Source organism: Solanum dulcamara, chromosome 5, assembly GCF_947179165.1.
Source record: "Solanum dulcamara chromosome 5, daSolDulc1.2, whole genome shotgun sequence".
Taxonomy (NCBI): domain Eukaryota; kingdom Viridiplantae; phylum Streptophyta; class Magnoliopsida; order Solanales; family Solanaceae; genus Solanum; species Solanum dulcamara.
In genome coordinates, this window is record NC_077241.1 from 5,307,525 (window position 1) to 5,327,836 (window position 20,312).

The 20,312-nt window shown below is 34.2% G+C and overlaps 1 pseudogene; it reads left to right on the forward strand.

Annotated features, from left to right (window-relative positions):
- The first annotated feature begins 841 nt into the window (after positions 1 to 841).
- On the forward strand, positions 842 to 7,490 carry LOC129890258 (B3 domain-containing protein REM14-like; annotated as a pseudogene).
- The last annotated feature ends 12,822 nt before the right edge of the window (positions 7,491 to 20,312 follow it).

The following is a 20,312-nucleotide window of genomic DNA, read 5'->3' on the forward strand; positions in this document are numbered from 1 at the left end:
TTCAAAACGAAGGAGTAAAACTTATTCGCAAGTTTAAGAGATTATCAATTAAGCCATAATTATAATGATATTGGGGAACAATATATATTTTGATTAAATTAAAGATGAAAATTAATAATTTTTTATATTTTTAATTTTTTAAAATAATAACTATTTTGACTTATTTTTAGCGAGCATGATAACAAAAACGAGCCTAGGGAATATCATTTTTCTTTAAGTTGATGATCAAAAATATATTTGGACATAATTTTTTAGTTATAAAAATTCGTAAAAAAATAATAATTTAAATATATTTTGTAAAGTAGTTCATAGTACAAAGTTTTTTCTTTTTTCATCCAATGTCCGATATCATATTGAAATTCCGACTAAATTTGAATTCACGCTGAAAAATAACACATTGAAGAGGGGTAAAGAGCTTCCTAACAAAGATTTTGTATTAGAAAAACTCGAATCTAAGATCATCCATTAAAAATAAAAGAGTATTTATCATTTCATCACAACTCTTACGGACAAGTAGTACAAGTTACAACTACAGTGAAGCATTTTTGAAAACCGGGACGATTTTTTCATAAATGAATACACATGTTTATGAGAAAAATATGTTTTCCTTATTCAGCTAACATACAAAAAACTGATTTCCTTGTTGCTTTTTGTATTCATCAAACTTGAATCCTTTCAGTTTATTTTTGATAGAATCATACTAGTGGAGTATTTGTTTACAGCAGTCCCTCTGACATGACTGTTTTTCATTTCATTTGTTAAGCTTTCAAAATTCTGTACAATATTTCATTGAAATTTTTTCTCTGAAATTTCTTCATTCTATATCTAATGGGAAAAAGGAAAAAAACCCATCTTTTCTCTTCTCTAAAATTACATAAACTCTGTCTTCCATGAATATTCCTCCAAAAAAACCTCATTTTTTCAAACCTATTTTGCCAGGGTTCAAGAATGGACTTGTAAGTAGTACTAATACTTTTCATCTTTTTTCCTTTAATTTATCTGCTCTATGTATAATATAGTCTTTGGAAGATTCAGATTTCAAGTTCTTGGTTGTTGAAGTTTACTATTATGAGTTCAAAATATAATCTTTGTTGGGAAAAAAAGTATAATCTAAATGCATGTTCTTTTATTGTTTTATTGTTATGTATCCCTGAAAAGTTATACTATTAGTTTTATATATGTGTAGGGAGTTTCTTGTTCTTCTATGTCTGTTATTAAATGTTGTTTTCTTGGATAGTAGTATTATTTTGTTGTAGTTATGTTTTTTTTCCGGTCAAAATGCTTTGATATGCACTCTATAGTATTTTGTCACCACTTTTTCATTTGATAGTAGTATTATTTTGTTGTAGTTAAGCATTTTTTTGGTCAAAATGCTTTGATATGCCATGACTTCTTTACACTCCTTTTAATTCTTTGGATAGTTGTATTATTTTGTTGTAGTTAGGCTTTTTTTTTTTGGTAAAAATGCTTTGATATGCTATCTATAGTATTTTGTTACAACTTCTTCACTCCTGTTAATTCTTTTTTTGGGACCTGTTTTGACTTTTTTCTTGAGCCTAGGGTTCATTGGAAATAGCGTCTCGGACTAGGAGGATAAGGTCTGAGTATGCTCTATCATCCCCGGACTCCACTTGTGTGATTATATTGAATTTGTTGTTGTATGATGATATGAAATGAGCTTATATGAATAAGTGAGATTTCGTAAAGTCGATCTCAGCTTGTTTGCGACGGAGACATAGTTATAAGTGTAGTGTCTTTAACTCCCATTTAGAATTTATGGCTTGTAAAAAAGGAGGATATCATATTGGAACAAGGTTATTCTGATTATATATATTGTTGTATTGCAGAATATTCCTATAGGTTTCTTGAAGTATTTGAGGGGACATGAACATATTGAACATGCATTATTGAAAAGGGCTGGTAAAAAATGGCTGGTGAAAGTGAATGGCCGGCGATTCAAAGAAGGATGGAAAAAGTTCACCAAGGACCATGATTTGCAGTTAGGAGATTTGTTGGTTTTCAGACATGAAGGAGACATGGAGTTTGATGTTTCCATATTTGATTCAACTCACTGTGACAGAGAATATGTGGAGTATTTGCAAATAGAACAAGAACAAAAACAAGAAGAACAAGACGACGACGACGACGACGATGATGATGTCGTCGAAGAAGAAGAAGAAGCAGCTCATACTGTTGAAGAAACTTCCATGGATTTTGAATTCAAAGGTAAGGTTATTTAAGGCCTATTTGTGCTCTATTCCGCGTTCTAAACTTCTGTTATAAGACGAAAAACTTGAATAGAGATAATTTGAATATCATGATAAATACAAGCAACTATGCCTCAATCCCAAATAAGTTAGGTTGGCTATATTGATCCTCATCATCCATGTACCATTTAAGCCCTTTAAGAAATTTAATTTACTGATGATGTAACAGAAAAATCGAGCGCCAGAATTGAGTCATCAGACAAGGCTTCTTCCCATTCTGAAGCTGCTACCCACAAGCCTTTTGGTCATTCTTGTTTTATATGCAATATTAGGCCATATTGCTTTACATATGGTTACTTGGTAAGTCTCAAAACTCATGAATTTCATGTAAACTCTTCAAGAATCTTCTGGCTAAAGGAAGCATGTGCACCATTTTTGTTATTTTTTTTTATCTTTGTTAAGTGAGACTATGAAGAATATGAACTGTTTAATGATGTGTGTAAATGGTTATACACTATGTCAGCGTATTCCTAAGCATGTTGCATTTGCAAACGATCGTATCATGAACAAGAAGTATGATTTGCTTATAAGAGATGAAAAGCAAAGGTCGTGGAATTTAAAGCTACATTCTTGTGAAACTCAAACCTTTATTGGAGATGGATGGCGTGAATTCATTGCTGATAATAGCTTAAATCTGGGAGATCGTATTATGTTTGAGATTGTTAGTGATGGTGAGACACCTATATGGAAATTTCATGTTGTTAATGATTCAAAAAATTCAAAGAGAAAGTTTCAGGGTAAGTTTTCTCATCTAACCAGCCTCTTGTTTCTTTGATGATCTTTTTCATTATCATATGCACTACTATTCTGTGTGGTCTTTATAAACAATACGTCTTGGATAGAATCTTTTTCCTTTTTGTTTGGTTGTTTAAAGTGTGTAATACATATATCATTTTTCATCTAATAGAAACAAGAAACTGTGGCGTAAACTACTATCTCTATTCGTATTTCATATCACTTTTTTTTTATCAACATACTAGTCATTTTATCCTTTGCTACTCATAATTGTTATTGAAGTCCAACCTTGCATCCTCTTCCGTACATCTTTTTTGAACTCCCAACATATACAGTTCCTCACTGAGTAGTCTTATCTTGTGTTTGTGCTTCATCTACATTTACTTGGCCTTTGACACTGCTCCACCGAATCTTTTCAAGTCTATGCATGTTCTGTTAACAGAACCAGGGCCACAAAATGTTCTGCTTTTGCCTTTTTTAAGTCCGCGGTTCTGCTACTGGTTGCCCTGGTTCCTCTGCTTATTTGGCATAGCCGCATAGCATTGTGCTTTGGATCTTTACTTTCTCGGTTCTGCTTCCTTTCTTTTCCTTCTTGTTGTTGAAATTACAAAATTACAAATTACAATTGAAAAATAAAATGAAGAAATTAATTTCACTTCTTGGCTGAGGCGCGGATATCTCGCTCTCTTTAAGGAGATTCAAGCTCACTGCAGTAAATCTTTTCACTGGTCCAGCAGTAGTCCTCTTGACTTGTCCCCTCCAGGATACAACAGCCTTATCACAAAAATGTAACTCAACAAACTCTGGACAAGAGTTGAGTTTAAAGCTCTACACAAAGAACACCTCCTTTCAACTAATAAGAACTCTCTTTTTTAAATAAACTTAACTCTCTCAATTGTTTCTTCTCTTATCTTACTTTTCAAAACAAAGAAGATTTCTCTATTTATAGGAGAAAAAATCATACAAAGATGAAAAAATAATGGAATGCCATTATTATCATCATTTAGTGCACCATTATGATTTAGTGCACCACTTATTAGTGATAATTATGTTAAAAATACATAATGGAATGATATAGTCTTTCACTAACTAAAGATGATAATGAAAGGCATTATATACACTAATGAAAAATAGAATAAAGATGACATTAAATGTCATCAATGGACAATTGCTAAAATTGCAATTTAATAAAATGTTAAAATGCTCACACTAACACTTCTGCTACCATCCCAACCTTTCATTGTTCTATTGTGTGCCCTTGGTTTTAAAGAGTCTATGAAGGAAGAATGTTGCTCAAAAACAATACTACAACAACATACCCAGTATAGTCCCACAAGTGGGGTCGGGGTGGGAGGGGGGTGTACGCAGACTTTGGGTAGCTTTTTAGAAAGTATCTTGCTTAACTTTTAGAAGGCTGTTTTTACTCACTTCATTGAGTAATATCAGAAAGTTAATTTATTGACGATCTTCTTCCCATGTAGAAGCTGCTACTCACAAGTCCTTTGGTCATTAGACCATATTGCCTTACATATATATGTTTCTTGTTAAGTCTCAAAACTCATTAATTTCATGCTAGCTTTCCGAATTTCTTCAGGAACTGATTAGATACTTCTCCTTGTTGTAAGAAGAGAGCTTCATCGTCATTGCCGTTATTTTAAAATTCTTTGAAGACAATTACTACATGTTGCATGAGATGATTCATTCTTTGGCTTTAATATAATATGTTCGAAGATCTAGAAAGAAGGATATTCCTTGTCTTATTTTCCTTCGAGATCCAAGTTGGATTCCCATTTTCTTGTCGATAGATGAATCCATATTCAAATCCAAGTACACTGCTCTGTCGATTGTTGTGCTCGCATTAACCAAACCCTCAAGTGCCGTAAATAACCAAATAAGTTCCGACAATGGACATCCTAACACAACTATCCAGAAACACTTATATACAACAAGTCAATGTTGCAGACATCCTAATAAAGCCACTTGCTTCATCACGTTTCCAATTTTTACGTGACAGACTGAATGTGGCAACCGTCCCTTCAGTTTGCAAGGGGAGCAAACATATATGCAGCAACATATGATGCTAACGTGTGAATGGAAATTAACTCTGCATTTGGTCTAGTAAGACCTAACTGATATTTGAAATTAGTAGATTAATCAACTTCTTAGACTTAAAAGTAGATTCACTATACAAAAATGTGCATATAGTAGGAAAGTTATCTTCATAAAGGTTCTATCTTGTTGAACTATTGATATGTTCTTTGTTCTGTTTGTTGGGTTTTAAAAGGGTGAATTGGAAATGAAAGGTTGTAACTTTTTTAAAGAGTTGCGACTTTTCTGAAAGGTTGTGACTTTTGAGAAGGGTTGTTTCTGTTCTGATAAGCCACAATAAGCACATGTTCACACTACCCTTTGTTGTCTATAAATAGATGATTTTTCTCTCATTTTTAAACATCAAATTTCTCCTTCTTCTGCATATATATTTTCTTTCAAACAAAGTTGAGTCTTTGTGTGATTTTGTTGCTGGCTTTTGAGTTCGCTGAAATTATTGAAGTTTGAGGTACCGCTACTTCTTTAATAGTTTATCCGTTTTATCTTGGGTAGAAATAATTCATAACCTCGGTACAGTGAGGGGATTAAATTCCTTAAGGACACAGTGAATTCTGTGGACTCGAATACTATTTTTTATTTTCATCTTTATTGTTTCTGGTTTGCTAACCTTAATACAGGAGGAGTAATGGTGTTTTTTTCAAATATTGACATGACTTTTTATGTGTAATTAGAAAATGCTACAGAAAAGCCAAAGCCTGACGTCATGTCATCACACAAGGAAATCCCGTATGTAGAAGCGGCTAAGGACATGCCTCAGGGTCGCCCTCATTTCATTTGCACCATCACGCCCAGTTGCATTTCAAAGTATTTGCTTGTAAGTTGAAAACTTAATTCTATTTTCGTTGTTACTGTAAAAAAATGAAAACGATGAACTCATTTCGTTATGAGAACTATTTGTTTCTTTAATAATTTGAAAGTGTTGAAGCATAAGTCTGAGCTATTTATGTGCAACTGGTTATGAACTGTTTCAGCGTGTTCCAAAACTATTTGCACTGGAAAATGGCTTCAGTGACAGGAAATGTACTATAACTATAAGAGATGAGCAACAAAGGTCATGGTTGTTTAAGCTCTATACCACTACAGGCAACATTTTCATTGGAGGTGTATGGCATAAATTTTGTGCTGCTAATTTCATAAAGGAAGGAGATCGCGTAATGTTTGAGATGTTTTCCAAGGGAGAGGAACCTATATTGAAATTTTACGGCAAGTATCTCATCTTAGCTTTCTTCTCTTGTATTTCGTCTAATTTTTTCAGCAATTTATCTACTTCTTTCTTATAAATCATAATTACAGTGAAATGACATTGTTTTTTTCTTTGTACTCTTGCATCCTTATAGTTTTTCTGCTTCAATTTAATGTTCTATATTTGGATTCAAATTCATTTTTGTTTTCAGTTAATTACGTTTTTCAATTTGAAAACTAGATTTGAGAGCAAATGCATCACTTCAGCCTGAAGAAAAGAAGCCTAATTTGGATGCTAAAAGAGTTTCCACTCAAGGTTTGGATTACAAAACCGTACCCTTGATTATGTGATGTCTTTTGGTAGTTTCTGCGCTGACTTTAGTTGCAACAAAACAGTTGTATTTCTTTTTCATGTATCTTTTTTGAATGAAGAACAGGCCTCAGGATTGAGACCTCAGATATGCCTTCTCCAAAAGCATAAGTACCTGCTACAATATCTGCTAAGACTAACCTTCATTTCATTTCTACTATAAAGTCTTATACCATCAGCAGATCCTATCTGGTGAGCAATTTGAATCAACTTTTATTAAGCCCTTAGGTTCGTTTGGTAGCTAATAAAGAGACCACTTATTCACGTATTAATTTCTGCGTTTGTTATACAATGTTTGGTGGTTGGTTGGAGGTAAACTATTTATGAATAAAATTAATACGATGTTTGGTTTGCAATTTAAAAACCCGCATAACTAATACATGTATAAGTTATGAGAAATATTATTCATGTATTATTATCTTATGCGGGGTAGAAGATGGTATATAACCAATATATGCATAATTCTAACCAGTTAGCAAACGACCCCTTAATAGTTAAGATCTTCAGTAGTAGCTTCTCTTTTTTTATTTTTATATTGATCTACATACTGGGATAAACTTGAGCAGTGTTTTCCGATCGCTTTTATAAAATCAAATGGCTTGATGGATCGACGAGAGATGATTCTCAGGGATGAGAAACAGAGATCATGGCCAGTTCAGCTAAGACAAAGAACGCATAGCTTTGCAATTACCAGGGGATTAAAACAGTTCATGAAAGCAAATGGTGTCCAAGTTGGATATACTTACAGGTTTGAACTCATCGACAACAAAACAATGTGTGTAGTGTATTTCCCTTGTGAGTTCTTCATGTTATCCCTCCTGTATTAAGGTTAGCAAACCAGAAACAATAAATATGAAAATAAAAAATAGTATCCGAGTCCATAGAATTCACTGTGTGTCCTTAAAGGAATTTAATCCTCTCACTGTACGTGAGATTAAGGATTATTTTCTCCCAAGATAAAACGGATAAACTATTAAAGAAGTAGCGGTACCTCAAACTTTAATAATTTCAGCAAACTCAAAAGTCAGCAACAAAATCACACAAAGACTCAACTTTGTTTGTAAGAAAATATATGCAGAAGAGGGAGAATTCAATGAATTAAAAATGAGAAAACAATTCTCTATTTATAAACAACAAAGGGTAGTGTAAACATGTGTTTATTGTGGCTTATCGAAAAAGTCACAATTCTTCACAAAAGTCGCAACTCTTTAAAAAAGTCACGAATAGAGAATTTTTGATTTGTAAGTAAGAATTAATTGCATCTGGATAAGTAGGTTTTCCTTTGAACTTTCCGTAGTGAACATATATCGAATATACTCGGTCAATCGATAGATTTGATATCCTTGAACCGTCGATCTTTGGTGTATACCTAGACAACATAAGTCACACAATCAACCCTTTAATTGTTTTTGGTTCTCATTATTTTGTTCATTTCAGCCATGAACACTTCTTGGTTCATAAGTGTGTAGAGAACTGGCCTTACTGGATTCTCCTTGAAGCGCCTTACACTTCACACTTACATAGGTGATATCTAAATGTGTTATACTATAGAAACACCATTTGATATGCCCTGTATCAAACTTAGATATCATTAAAAGGACCTAATGCCTTATCATTGTTATTGAACATTGTCGCATCATGAGAATGGATCATAAAAATTATTTTGACAATGTTGAACCGTCATCAATGACTTTGTTTGATCTCCTTGAACCTAGATATTGGGATCTCCGGTCTTCTAGGTAGAGTTACCGCCACGATGATTTGTCCTCGTCCATAGTCCCATTCCCTTTGATGATCGCTCAACTCCCTCTCTAGTTAGGCCTTTTGTAAGTGGATCTGAGACATTATCTTTTGACTTTAAATAGTCAATTGTGATAATTCCACTAGAGAGTAGTTGCCTAACAATATTATGTCTTCTTCGTATGTGATGAGACTTACCGTTATACATAACGCTCCCAGCTCTTCCTATTGCAGCTTGACTATCACAATGTATGCATATAGGAGCCATTAGTTTGGGCCAAAATAGAATATCTTCTAAGAAATTTCGGAGCCATTCTGCTTCTTCACCGGCCTTATCTAAGGCTATAAACTCAGACTCCATTGTAGAGCGAGCTATACATTTTTGTTTGGAAGATTTCCAAGATACCGCTCCTCCACCAATGGTGAAAACGTATCCACTAGTAGACTTAGTTTCAGTTGACCCAGTAATTCAATTTGCATCACTATATCCTTCAACAGCTGTTGGATACTTATTGTAATGTAAAACAAAGTTTTGAGTATGTTCTAAATACCCCAAAATTCGTTTCATTGCCATCCAATGATTTTGGTTGGGATTACTTGTGTATCGACTCAATTTACTTATAGCACAAGCTATGTCTGGCCGTGTACAGTTCATAATGTACATCAAACTTCCCAACACTCTTTAATAATCCAACTGAGCTTGACTTTCACCTTTATTTTTAGCAAGATCAAGGTTCACATCAATTGGTGTTTTTGCACTTTTGAAGTTTAAGTACTTGTATTTTTCAAGTACCTTTTGGATATAATGAGTTTGAGACAATGCTAGACCTTGAGGAGTTTTGTGAATTTTAATTCCCAATATCAAATCGGCAACTCCTAGATCTTTCATATCAAATTTACTAGAAAGCATACGCTTAGTAGCATTTATGTTTGCAATGTCGTTACTCATTATTAATATATCATCCACATATAAACAAACAATGACAACTTTGTTTGGAGTGTCTTTAATGTAAACACATTTATCACACTTATTAATCTTAAATTCATTTGTCAACATGGTTTGGTCAAACTTTGTGTGCCATTGTTTGGGTGCTTGTTTTAGTCCATAAAGTGACTTGACAAGTTTGCAAACTTTATTTTCTTTACCAGGAACCACAAAGCCCTCGGGTTGTTCCATGTAAAGTTCTTCCACTAATTCTCCGTTTAAGAAAGCTATTTTTACATTTATTTGATGAATTTCAAGGCTATATACTGCAGCTAGTGCAATTAACATCCGAATGGATGTAATCCTAGTTATAGGTGAGTATGTATCAAAATAATCAAGACCTTCTTTCTGTCTAAATCCTTTGACGACAAGTCTTGCCTTATATTTGTCAATAGTTCCAGCAGCTTTCATTTTTCTTTTGAAAATCCATTTTGAACCCAAAGGTATGTTTCCTGGAGGTAGATTAACCAATTCCCAAGTATGGTTGCTCAAGATTGAATCAATCTCACTATTGACAGCCTCTTTCCAAAAATATGAGTCCGCAGCGGACACAACTTCTTTGAATGTTTGAGGCTCATTTTCAAGAAGAAATGTTACAAAATCAGATCCAAATGAAGTAGATGTCCTTTGACTTTTACTTCGCCTTGGATTCTTTTTATTATGTACATTCTCCTTTGGTTCTTCTCGAGGTCGTTTAGACCGTTCACTAGATACTTTAAATCTAGTTTTATACGGATAGATATGTTCAAAAAATTTAGCATTATCTGATTCTATTACCGTATTCTCATTAATATCCAGATGTTTGGACTTGTGAGCCAAAAATCGACATGATTTACTATTTGTAGCATATCCAATGAAAACACAGTCTACAGTCTTAAGTCTTATTGTGACTCTCTTAGGTTTAAGAACTTGGACTTTAGCTAGACATTCCCACACTTTGAAATATTTCAAGTGTGGTTTTCTTTCTTTTCATTTCTCATATGGAATAGACTGTGTTTTGCTGTGGGGAACTCTATTGAGTATTCGATTTGCTGTAAGGATGGCTTCTCCCACAAGTTTTGTGGTAAACCTGAACTTATAAGTAATGCATTCATCATTTTCTTTAAAGTTCGATTCATCCTTTCTGCAATTCCATTTGATTGAGGTGAGTAAGGGGCAGTAGTTTGATGGATGATTCCATTTTCCAAAAATATTTCTGCAAAAGGAGATTCATACTCTCCACCTCTATCACTTCTTATCATTTTTATCTTTTTATTCAACTGATTTTCAACTTCCGTTTTGTATTGTCTAAATGCTTCTATTGTTTCATCCTTACTATTTAACAAATAGACAAAATAATATCTAGTGCAATCGTTAAGAAAAGTTATAAAATACTTTTTCCTACCACGAGTTGGTGTTGACTTCATATCACAAATGCCTATGTGAATCAATTCTAAAGGACTGAAATTCCTTTCAACAGATTTATAAAGATGCTTAGCATACTTAGATTCAACACATACTTGACATTTTGATTTATTACACTCAAAGTTAGGGAATACATTTAAGTTAATCAATTTTCGCAAGGTTTTATGATTGACATGTCCTAAACATGAATGTCATTAATTATTTGACTCAAGTAAGTAAGAAGAAGCTTGAACTTTATTATTATCAACAACCATTATATTTAGTTTGAAAAGACCCTCAGTGAGGTAGCCTTTTTCTAAATACATCATTCTTACTAACAACTACTTTGTCTGAAACTAGAACACATTTGAATTCTTTGATAAGAATACCGGCAAAAACCAAGTTCTTTCTCATTTCTAGAATATGACAAACTTTGTTCAGCGTCACCACCTTGCCGGATGTCATTTTTAGGAATACTCTACCATATCCTTCAACCTTAGCCGTTACAGAAATTTTCATATAGATAGTTGCATCAGGTGCGACAGGGGAATAAGTACTGAAGGCTTGTCGGACCGCACAAACATGCGACATAGCTCCTGAATCAAGCCACTATTCTTTGGGATTTCCTACCAGGTTGCATTCAGTCATCATTGCACATAAGTTTTCAACATCCCCATTTGTATCAACCATATTGACTTGACCTTTCTTCTTTTCCTTCTTGGGAGCACGACATTCCACAGCCTTATGTCCAATTTTTCCACAGTTGTGGCAGTCTCTTTGAACTTCTTTTTGCTAGGATAGTTCTTTGGTCCAAAAGGTTTTTTCTTTTTCTTTGATTTATTTGGACCATCCTCAACAATATTTGCTCCCATAATTGTTGAGTTTCCTCTAGCCTTCTTTTTAGCAGCGTTGTTATCTTCCTCGATCCTAAGATGAACAATCAAGTCTTCAAGAGTCATCTCCTTTCGCTTGTGCTTCAAATAATTTTTGAAGTCTTTCCATGAAGGAGGTAGTTTTTCAATAAACGCTGCTACTTGAAATGTCTCATTTATGACCATACCTACAATAGATAGTTTAAAATCACTACTATATTCAATAATTTTATCAATATAACTATTGAATTTAATCATACCTTTTGCCAGGAGATCATGAATAATGACTTGTAATTCTTGGACTTGAGACATCACAGTCTTGCTATCAACCATCTTATAGTCCAAAAATTTTGCAGCCACAAACTTTTTTAAGCCTGCATCTTCAGTTTTGTATTTCTTCTCAAGAGCATATCAGAGTTCTTTAGAGGTTTTACAAACACTGAAGACGTTATACAAGTCATCTTTCAATTCATTGAGTATGTAGTTTTTGTAAAGAAAATCAGAATGTGCCCATGCCTCAGTCACAATAAACTTTTCGTTGTCAAGAATTTCTTCTTCTAACACAGGAATATCTTCTGCTGTCAACGTTTGAAGTCAATACCAGTAAACTTTTCAGGCTTTCTGCAGTAGCCATTGCTGTAGAAACTGGTGTTCTACTGGTTGAAGGCATTGTGGTTGCTTCAAAACTTGATACATTTGTATCACCCATTTTGTTTGACAAAACAAAAGTAGTGTTAAACAACAAAATAATCAAATAAGGATTTTTGTTCAACTCGATGAAGTTTTTATATTCTTCAAATCGAAAAGAAAAACAAAAACTCAATTAACTTGATGAAGATTTTATTTCTTCGAACCAAGTTAATCACTGGAGTAGAAAGTCTTTTGATTTTAGTCTCCAGCCCTCCAAACAGAATATAAGATGAAGCAAAAATATACAATTTGTTTCTAGTTTAACGATGAAATTTTTATGTTTTTTCAATCGTTAGCCGAATAAATCTTGAACACTGATGAAGTTTTTATACTCTTCAAATCAGTATTAGATTTAAACAGAGTAGAAAATCATAAAAGTCCCTAATTGTTTCAATCTAATTGAAACTAAACAACAAGAACAAGAATTCTTATTGGATAAAAAGTTTTCTAGGAAAAAGATATAAAACTATTGTCATTTTAAGCCCATTCTTGACACCAATAAAAATAATACTGAACCACCATCAATATTATATATATATATATATATATTCTTTCTGAAATATGAGTAGTTGCGAAGTGCCTTTGTAAATTCTCATTCTTAGCAACAAAATGCACTTGTTTCAAATTTCTTAAATACTAATTTCAATCATTTGAAAGATACAAGTGACATTTGAAAAGCCACAAAAAAATTACTAGTAAAATTAAATGACACAATTAGAAAAGTTTCCAGTGGCTTCATCACACAACTTTGCCACATTAACCATTTTTGTTGTCATTAAGATGCAATTTTCATAATGAGAGATTATCAATGTTGATATTTAATAAATTCCTTAAGATTGTTATCCCTCCTGTATTAAGGTTAGCAAACCAGAGACAATAAATATGAAAATAAAAAATAGTATCCGAGTCCACAGAATTCACTGTGTATCTTTAAGGAATTTAATCCTCTCATTGTACCCGAGATTAAGAATTATTTCCTCCCAAGATAAAACGGATAAACTATTATAGATGTAGCGGTACCTCAAACTTTAATAATTTCAGCGAACTCAAAAGTCAGCAACAAAATCACACAAAGACTCAATTTTGTTTGTAAGAAAATATATGCAGAAGAGGGAGAATTCAATGAATTAAAAATGAGAGAAAAATTCTCTATTTATAAACAACAAAGGGTAGTGTGAACATGTGTTTATTGTGGCTTATCGGAAAAGTCACAATCTTTCACAAAAGTCGCAATTTTTTAAAAAAGTCACAACCTTTCATTTTTCATTCACACCTTTAAAATCCAACACTTCTCCTTTATCATCCCTTTGCAAATACCAGGGGATTGAAACAGTTCATGAAAGCAAATGGTGTCCAAGTTGGAAATACTCACAAGTTTGAACTCATCGACAACAGAACAATGCGTGTAGTGTATTTCCCTTGTGAGTTCTTCCCCTTGTTTTCATGATAAGCCTTTTTTTTTACTGTGGTAGCAAAATGAAAAAATTATGCCACTCTGAAAGACTTCATGAGATTCTTGAACATGTGTTACTTCTGATAGTAAACGAATCTTGAAAGGTTTTATATATCTAAAAATGAATATGTAGCTTAGATTGATAGCAAAGAGAGTCTTGTGTTATGCTAAAAATATATTTTGTAGGTATATATGCTGGGAAGGATGTCAAGCATGAGAGAAGCCCTTGACAAGGAGCACTGAGGAATATGATGTTTTTTTTTTGTTGTATTTACACAACAGGTTGGCTAATCTCAAAAAAAAGAAGATGTACTTTTGATTTTTGTTCTTCAAAAGCCAAACATGTTTTTGTATGTTGTTAACATTACTAACACTTTAAGATTAAGTCACACTTTTGGTTTATATCATGACACCAGAAGAAAGAGGAGATGATTATGGGGTTAATTTTTTGAGAGATTTGATATTATAACTTCTCATTCTTTATATAACTCATCCATTTTAATTTGTTTGTCTTATTTTCTTTTTAGTATTTTATTTTCCATTCTTTAAAGATATAAGGGAATTCTAACATAAATAGTCGGCTAATTTATTGCTTACTCTTTTAGCCAATATGCATAAATAATGCATTAATTATATATGATTACACATATATTATACATGAATTACACATCTTTTAGGTAGTATTATGTCACGCCCCGAGAGGGTATTCTAGGCGTGGCCGACACTCGGAGATCATTATTGTTTCCCAAGCGAACTACTTGGTCCAATCACACATTCATTCATTCAACAGAAGACTTAAACAACAAAAAAAGGGACAATCAATTGGGCTAACAAAATCAACAACTCATGAAAGAATAACGTATTTCAGTCAAATCACAACTCAACTCCATATCAAAGAATAGTTTGGAAAACCAAAACAATAACTCAACACCATCACTATCTGTCTATGAAGCCTCTATCACTTTCCAGAAGGTGTCAATGAAAAGTCCATGGCTACTCAAAAGAAAAGATAACAAATCAAGAGTGCCTCCGTATGTAAGGAGGACTCACCAAATCTGAGAGTAGAAGTGATCTCCAACGATGTGCTTATTGAGGATCTCTAACACCTGTATCTGCATCATGAAATGATGCAGGCCAAATGGCATAAGTACATGGAATGTACTAGTATGTAAAATAGCAGAAAGAAATGCGATCAATAGTCTCAACATCAATTGACTCATCTCAAGGGACTCTACTCTATAATCAAATCATAAGAAATGCAAGTTTAAAATAACAATGCTTTTAAAGAGGAAAATACACAGTAATATGCAACTCAATCAATCCAACCATTCATTTTAGACCTTTGAGAGTTTCTCTTATTCGACAACCACCACCAATGAGTTAGTGATGTACAACGAGTCGATGTCGTTGCCATGTCCGTCCAATACTTTGCTAAGATAAAGGACGAATCAACAATCTTAGATCCACAATCAATCAAATCAAGTCCTCTTTTGGGACAAAATGGAAACGTCCGATTTTACGATTCAATCCTCTCCTACGTTAGCTACGTAGTTATTGAGTTCGAGTTGTTAGTTACTCTCACTCAATTCAGTGCTCGATACTCCTCACAAGACTCATTATGCTCATAAGACTCAAATTAAATCAAATCATACAAATCATCTCATCTCATCAGATTGCACTCTAATCAACTCAGTCTCATCTCAATCATACAATTCTTTCATTTAGACTTCTTTTCAAGACTCATTTATGACTCACCAAAATTCTGAATCAATAATCATTTAGACTCCAAAATATTCAAGTTCAAACAATAATAAATGTAGAGACTTATGTTATCCAAACCAAATTCGACTCATTCTCATTCAACATTGTAACGCCTTGAAAATTTCCATGTCAAGACCCGAACCATCCTTCATAGGCGTATAAGCTTGAACCCGACGACTTCTAATTTCATATATGGGTTAGGATCAATTTCTAAGTAATTGAAGTGTGTTGGATGTGTTTAGGGGTCATAAGGGATCTCTAACACCAAGCCAAGTCCAAAGAATTTCCATCGACTAAGTTTCCGAAATGAGTTCATGTAAGGGTCAACTTCAAACGACCATATCTCCTGGAATATATTTAACTGGGTGGACCATAACCTACCAAATTAAAGGTCTTTGAGTCTTCTTTCCAACGCCACCAAGATTACAATTTTTGGAGTTCGGAGTCAAACGTTATGGCTATTTTACTATAGACTAGTACTGCAGGAATTTCAGGCCTGGGCGAAATTCAGGCTTGGCGCTCCAGTGGCGCCCCACGCCACTATAGCGCCAGAAAATAGCCTCAGTAGTTTGGGGCTTGGCGCGATGCGCCACTATCAGATGTGCAGGTTTTTAGCCTATTCTGGCTTGGCGCTGCAGTGGCGCGACGCACCACTATAGCGCCAGCAGGGTTTTAGCCCATTTTCCAGATTTTTAAGGGGCATTTTGGCCTTTCCTTGTGTGTTACCCAAAGTGAGGTCATTTTGGGAGGAAAATTCGCCTAGTAAGAGACTCCTAAGCCTCCTTTCCTCATTCACTCTCACTCACACTCTAAGAACAAAAGGGAATAAAAGCCCTAACCTCCCAAGTGCTCTCAAGCCTTCTTCCTCCATATCCAAAAAGATCAAGCCTCCATTTCTTTTCAAGTTTTTCATTCAAGAGTTGACTCCTCAAGGTATGTGAGCTTCCATCCATGGTTCCTTTCACCCATGGAGTCCAAAAGTTCTTTTTAAAATTTATATTGAAATTTTAAGGGTGAATCTTCATGGGCTTTTATATGATGACTTTAAATGCATAAATTATGGTGTATTTTGAGTTTATTTACCTATATTGATGTATTTTGACTCTCAATTGCATGAATTGAATGATTTGCTAATGTGCCTCTATGAAGGCTTGAAGGAGGGTTTTGAATATGAATGGTGGATTATTTTGAGATGTTTTAAATTGATGCATTTCATCATTCTCTTGCTTGCAATAATTCTTCAAAATACATTTAAAGGTTTTATGAAGAAAATCCACCTAGTTTTCCTCATGATTAAAGTAAAGTGAAATGAAGTTGGATTGAAAGTTTATGAAGCAAATGCCCATGATTAAGGGAGTCTTGAGAAATGATTGAATGATGATGAAAAGGCTTTTAGCCAAAGAAGGGATTCAACGTGAAAGGATAACTCTCACATGGTTGAATCAAATGAAATATTTAATGAGCTATTCTACCGAAAATGATTTGATGTCTAAAGTTATACAATGCTTATGCTATTATGATATTTAAATGTTATTCCGTGGGATTGACCTAGCACCGAATGTAGCATCTAGATGGGGACTCGACCTAAGGGGTCCTTAAGTAAAGTCTCATGATGCATTAACTATGCGCCAACATAGGAGCCTTGTAGGCTAGTTAGGCTAGTGGATCCACAATTAGCCAATAAAGTTAAAGTTATAGAACGTTAAAGTTATAGAACGTTAAAGTTGACGGAGTCCTACCCGGCAAGTAGACTCCCCGTGCCAACGTAGGGGGTTATGTTGAATTCCATATAATAGCTCTCATGGTCTTAAATGTCGGTTAGGGTCACTTCCCCACAAAAATGAATATTCTAAAGTTTCCTATGATCATGTTTATTGCATTTGCTTATGCATATTGCTTATTCATGTTTTTCTTATGTTCTTCATTTCATAGCATACTCACATACTTAGTACATTCAAAGTACTAACACATACTCTTGCCTACATGATATTACCATGTAGGAACCGCCGCCGCTCCTCGATCTCCTCCACGTGGCTAACTCGTATTAGTTGAAGATTTGCTAGTGATGAGTTCCCATGTTTCGGGAATAACATCCCCTTTTATTCTAAGCTTTGGTTATGTAGAATAGTAAGACTTTATTTAAAACATTTCGTGACACTTATATTGAGGGTGAGCTAGGGACATGTCTTAGCCCCCGCCAAGTCTATTAGTAGAGGTATGTTTGGACGTAAATGGATAAATGTTTTTATTTCCGCTTATTATTTATCATTACTAATGAAATGCTTAATGAATGCTAAGAGGCTTGGGTGAGGTACCTTCGGGTGTCTCATTCGCCGTTTCGCGTCTAGGCCCTAGGCTTGGGTCGTGACAAACATTCACCAATCAACCTTTTAGACTCACTCCTTCTGTAAAACATTGGAAAATAATACTCAATTAGGATTTATGGGAATGAAGGCATGAACGGGTATCTCAATTACTCAACTCGTCGATACTATCCAAGTATAATCGAATATATACACAAGGATTCACTAGGATCATAAATATATCAATAAACTCAAATCATATGAACATTTGGACTCAACTCAACGATCAATTCGATTCAAAGAAGATGTAGGGCACGTGGACAAACATAGTTTCACGTTCTGGTAAGCCTAACATACCTGGAATTTGAAGGAATAATCGAAACTCGAAGGGATTGCTCGAAGACCTTGAACCCTAGCTTTCTTTTTTCTCGCCAATCGCTTCTCTCAAAAGATACAAGTGTGAATGAGAGAAAAACCCTTTTGGGTATGATAAAGGTCTGATTTTTTTGTCCTTACACGTGTAGGGTTCAGTTGGAAAAATATGAAAAAAATCGGAATGCCCTTCATTAAAACTAGGTGGGAACCCTTCACGGAAGGCCAACACGGTCCGTGGTGAGTGGCCATGTCCTTGACTTGGGCTTTATTAGGAGAGGTTGACCTTCATAGAGGCCACCACGATCAGTGGTGGTCATTATGGGCCGCGAAGGCTCTCATGAAGTCGAACCATCCCAAAGGTTCATGGAGGTTAAGGTTCACAGACCTCTTCACGGTCTGTCAACTCCACTATGGGTCGTGATACTCGATTGTGATCGTCTCTAGACTTAGGTTTTGGGGGTCAACTCCACGGAAGGGACTACGGTCCGTGGTGCTCACCATGAGCCGTGGTCCCTCTCGTGAACTCATCCCCTGACTTCTGTCCCTTTCACGGGACCTCTCCACGGACTGTGAAGCAGAGTATGGATCGTGGTTGGTCTTGTGGTCCTTGCCTGGTGCGATTTTCAGATCATTTCAGAGTTAGTTTAGGCTAGGGACTTCTGGGGTGTTACATATTAGTTAGATAGTTAGGTGGTAAGCTATTTAGATTAGTTATATTTAAGGAAATATTAACTAAAAAAATAATTTAACTAAATTATTTCTATTTATTCTTTAACTTTTATTTAGTACTATTGCCTTTTTCTTTCACTATTTTAATCTGTATCCACATTTGTTAGAGTAGGGGTAAAAATAGAAAAAAAAGATTAAATTTTATCTTAATTTTATAAATTGATAAGTATTTTAGACTAATTATTTTTGACAAAATGGTTAGCAGACTTTTTGTACTTGTTTTAGTTTGTTGTCCCAATCCCATGTAATTCATGCATTTTCATCTATACACTAAATTTGCTCAAAACTAATTTTTTGGACACCTTAAAAATGTTGAACAAGTTAATGTGGCTTTTATCTTGCCTAGTCGGATAAAGTGTATAATCTCTTTTCCTATCTCTTTTAGTATGTCCACACGTTCACTACAACATCAATAATTTTACAATTTTTATTTTTTGAACGTGAGAGTTCTTTTACTAGCGAGTACTTCACCCTATACAACACAATTGGTCTAACCATCATTCTGTAGATTTAACCTTTGAAGTTTTGGTGGCTCCGTCTTATCATACAATACTCCGGATGAGATCCTCCATTTCATCCACCCTGTATCAATTGGTTCTTGAAAATAGACACGCCCCTCCCCACCCTCATCTCCACTATCATCTACCAAACTTTCATAGTGTGGCTTAGTAGCTTGATATCCTGTAGTTGTTATAACTTCGAATATCACCTTGTTCTTGTCCAATAGAATCATTGTACTCCACATCCATTCCTCAGGCATTTTCACTATCTTAAAAACAACATTTAACAGTCTAATTATCGACTCCGTACTTGCTCTACTTGTGATACGTAGGTATATCATCAACTTATCAGCGCTCTTTCAAAATTCCATCGAAATCTAGTTAGGCCCGATCCCTATTTTGCTGAGCATTGTACAAATAACACATTTAACCTCATCAACCTTTATATACTTACAATATCCAAAAATCATAACGCCTCTTTTAGTGCTCCAAATCCCCAACAATGTGTCACTATATCTTTTTTCGTTCAAAAGTTTATAAGAGAACGATTGCCCTTTCCGTCTAATAAGTGTCTCTTCCACTAATACTTTACCATTCTCATTCTTGATGCACTTTACTCAATCGAAATTTACTACTAGTCGTATTGGTAAGAAAGACCGGCTAGAAAATAGTATTTTTGCAGTTTTAATTTTTATGAATTTATTTAACTCAGTATAAAATTTTAAAAAGAAGGAAATGTTAATGAAACTTACATTTTTAAATATATAATAATATTTATGTAATTATCAGACTTAAAAAAAATTATTTACAAATTTAGAAAAAAATTATATTTTTTAAAAAATAACTTAAAAATGAAAT